Raw genomic sequence first — 4703 nt, forward strand, 5'->3', positions numbered from 1 at the left:
TAGACCCTTGACGTCTGGATTTTCTCTCCTGCGGGAGAAAAACACTTTTCCCCCCGGACATCTTTTTAATTATCGGATCCAGACTTTCACCAAACAATCTGTCTCCTTCAAAGGGCAACTGACTCAAATTGGTTTTAGAGGCAGTGTCTGCTGACCAGGACTTTAGCCTCAATGCCCTCCTCGAAGCTACCGAAAGAGCCATTGACCTCGCCGCCAACCAGACTAAATTGATGGAAGCTTCTGCCACAAAATCAGTAGCTACTTTCAGATCAGACATCATATCTAGCAAAACTGACCTCTTGACATTTGAAGAAATGGCATCTTCTAGATTATTTACCCAGATCTTCATTGCCCTAGAAGTCGAAGTCAGCGCAACTGCAGGCCTGCAAGATGCCCCGGCAGAGACAAACACTTTCTTTAGATCAAACTCCATCTGCTTCTCCATCGGATCTCTAAATGCACCCGCATCGTCAACAGGTAGAGTAGTTTTTTGAGCCAAGCGAACCACCGCTACATCCACCTTAGGTGGATTATCCCATAGCTTTGCATTAGGCTAAGAATAACCACTCTCTTTTCCGTCTTTTTGCACTCTGGGCTAATTAGCTCTTTAATTGAGCCATGAACCAGAAAAGTAAAAGAACGTTTCTTCACAGATCGAAACAACTTGTCTGCCGAAGAACTCTTTGGTGTCTCCTCCGTTAGAGTTAATGTCTTTCTTACTGCCTTCACTAGACCTTCTATTGTTGAGCAATCAAAGGCAGACTCATTCCCAGAGAGAATTTCTCCTTCCTCTGATAAATCTGACTGTACATCCGCAGGATCATAATATTCATCCTCTGAAATGTCCCAAAGGGACTCATACAGCACTTCCCGAGATCTCTTAGGCCTCCTGCCCGAGGAAGATGCTTCCTGTACCCCCTGCACCACTGCTTGCTTTATTAGGGACACTAAAGCATCCAATTGGGGTGCTGAAGAAGTTTGAGGCTCAGATGTTAAGGGTTGTTCCACTACCGACTGCTTTCTTGCTTGCTGACTTTCCACCTTCTGTGCTTCGGTAGAGGCAGAGAGGCTAAACAGGAAAGAAACAAACACCATCAGCCTTCTCTCTTATATAATAACTCCGTTATCATCTGCTTACCTAGAAACTTTTGGCTACACTCCTCTCCCAGAGCCAGACTGATCCATCTTGTCTGTAACCTATGAGACAGGCAATAGTAAGCACCCCTGCATCCAAAAATGAAGAACTTATCTTTCCCCATGCTCACCGACACACCACGCTCCACTTCCAACTATCGGCACGCGTCAGTCGCTTCAGAAGTAACGCGCATCTGGAAGTGATGCCTACATCCGGCCAGTGAAATGCAAGGCTGCCTGGCCCTGAGAGGGAACTCTAATGACACGCTTCCTGCGTCTGTAAGAAGCAGTTTTACAAGTATCCGCACTTCACCACCAACAACACGGCCAGTTTAAACTGTGGGCCAATAAGTGGAAAATGACCCAGCCATCGGTCCTTCTCCACCGCAATCCCCTCCGGGGAGCATATGGGAGGCACGGCAGAGAGAGCAGACACAGACCCTGGAATCAGTAAGCCATCCTAGTGACCTGGATAGGAAAAAGACAAGGTGGGGGCGGTGTAGAGCGATATTATAGGGTGTGGGAGTCAACCCTTTCCTGTCCAGTGACCTGAATTATAATAAAGGTTATAAAGGTGAAAATATTGTAAGTAACTGTGGTGTATATATATATATATATATATATATATATATATATATATATATATATATATATATATATATACACACACCACAGTGTATATATATATATATATATATATATATATATATACATATATATACACACACACATCTATAAATATATATATAGATAATAATATCTAAAATATTTAAAATATCTATACATATATAGATATAATAAATCAGTAAAACCAATTCAGTTCAATTCAGTTAATCAATGATTCATTTTCATTTGTCCATAGCCATCAATATAGTAGAAGATAAAACATGAAGGAAAGGAAAATTATAAAAGTGTGGAGCTATCCCAAAGAGATCATTAGGGATACCACCTAGTGGGAGGTTATGTAGTTCTTCCAACATAAATTGGTAGAACTACATAACCTGTAACATCCGCAAACCCTGAATAGATATAGATTATTGGAATTAATTAAAACAGAAAACACAATGGGCCAATTACATTACCTCATATACCTGGGTAACATCAAAAGTGACTGTATGCTGGTCAATGCGTATGTAAAAGTATAGCTATATAGTCCATGCAACACATTGGGCAGCTATCTCTGAGCAAAGAAGTCTCCTCTGTTGTCTTCACTCTTCAGCCATGGTAGCACTCATCTTGTTAGTGAAAGCTTCTAGCAGCAGCGTAATCACCCAGAACTAAATTGTAAGTTTAAAAAAAAGTTTAAAAACCTAAAACAATGAGGCTAATGTTCCTTAATCTTCATTTTTAATGCTGTCTCATTTTTAATGCATGTCAGAGTAAGGAATAATAAAAGGCATAAAATGAAATGCAAAATTGTTTTAATATAGAAATTCAGTATGTGGGTGGCATTCTCCTTAAAAGAGAAGGAAAGGCTTACAGCACTTGGGGGTGCCAAATGTTAGTTACTGTAGTTAGCTAATGTAGTTACTTACCTGAAACCCCTGGCTATACCAGTGAGCACCACAGAGCGATCTTCTTCTGTCTTCCTCCTTGCTTGCGCGGGTGCGCATCCGCAGTAAAACGAAAAAGCAAACTTTAACTAAAAAGTCAGCTGTTTCGTTCAACTGCGCATGCGTTTGCCCCAGGAAATTTGAAGACAGATGAAGATGGAAGTGGATCGCTCCGTGGTGCTCACTAGTATAACCTTGGGCCCCGAGTGTTTTTTTTGCTGATAGGAGAACCGGCCTGGGGTTTCAAGTAAGTAACTACAATCACTTGGGGGTGCCTAAGATTTGGCACCCCAAATGCTGCAAGCCTTCCCTTCTCCTTTAAAATAAATCTATGCTTCTTAACACAACAAAGGCACATTTAGGAATGTAAGCACAAAATGTAAAATCTGGTTTAGTTTGCAAAAATATAAAATATATTAACAAAACTTTGTGTGTCTATAAATGCCCTGTATACATTGCATGTGTCTGCATAGCATGCTTAGCTATTTTCAGTTCTGTCATAGGTCAGTCAAAGGTGTTTCCTTGTTTGTGCCTGTATAACTTAAATGTAAAACTGTGAAAAACTGCTTTCAAGAGCTGATTAGGAGGGACAATGCATTGTTTTGAGTGGTCTTACTGGATTTTAGTGATTTATTGAATTCTGCATTGTTCGTAATAGCTTTAGTTGTTTTGCCCATGAAATTGTGTGTGCTATATTTTCATTTGGCTGCCTCTACATGCCACATACTTTGATAAATCTATGCATATTGGGCATCTGTTCAGTAAACACCTGGCATTCATATTTAGGATGTTTTGTGGTAGTATTTCATGAAATGTTGGGGTGAACAATGGGGTATAAAGCAGGTTCTTAGGCGATTTTCTGAATTTTCATAAAAACTACTATGTTTAGCATAGCAGTTTTGTAGTTTGCAGTAGAAAGACATTTACCCATTTTGGATTTGACAAAATGTGTCCTTTCTGAAAATATATGGTTTTATAGATTCTCCTGGGGTCTTATGGCACATAATACACATACAGGGTGCTTATTCATATGCATGTTTTCATGTTGGTGCCTCTTCATGCCACATAATTTGATAAACCTATGCATATTGTTCAGTAGACCCCTGGTGTTCATAATTAGGCTATTTTATGTTGGTATGTTATACAGTTAGGGGGTTGGACAACACATAATATGCATAGACGGTACTCTGTGCAGCAGCTAGAGTGTCAGTCTGTGCATAATTTCATTTGGTGTCTCTACGTGCCAGATAGTTTGGCAATATTTAGGATTTTTATGTTGGTTCATTACAACATGTGGGGAATATGATTCGGCAAAATGCTCGATAAGTTTGGTATAGCTTTGTCATTTGGTCCATTTTGGATTTGTAAAAGATTCGCCACTCAGTAGTTTGGAGTAAAAAGACATGTTTACCCATTTTGGATTCCCTGGAATATGTACTGTCCAAAAAAACCTTGTTTTCTGGGGTGAACATATTTTTTTGTTGCTTTCACCACATAAAATGCTGCAAATGTGTTGATTTTTCAGTAGCTGAAGTGACCTCCAAGACAATTTGTATGCACTAATTAAATTTTTCGGTCTCTACATGAAAAATACATTGGTAATCCTATGCACAATGGGCAACAACTGTTTAGTGGATCTGTGGATATTTTTTCTTTGTACCAAAAGATATGTATGTACAAAAAAAGTTTTGACGTGATTTTTGACACTTTTCATACATTTTTATAAAGACTTGGCTCCTAGGAATAGAAGGGCTTATTTACCTATTTATATTCCACAGAATGTGTACTTCTCAAAAAAATATGGTTTTCTGGTGTAAAACTATTGTTACAGGATTTTTTTGGCTTTGGGATCTATTAAGTTTTCTATTTAGTTTTTCCAAAACATGTTTATACAGAGACTTGTTTTGGATATAAAAACTATTAAGAAAAAATATGTTTGGGTAAAAAGTATGGTATGCTTTACCAAATGCTGTAGTACTATGAAGAACTCAGTAAAAATCGTATTTTCTTCAGTCA

Source organism: Xenopus laevis, chromosome 2L (genome assembly GCF_017654675.1).
Source record: "Xenopus laevis strain J_2021 chromosome 2L, Xenopus_laevis_v10.1, whole genome shotgun sequence".
NCBI lineage: Eukaryota > Metazoa > Chordata > Amphibia > Anura > Pipidae > Xenopus > Xenopus laevis.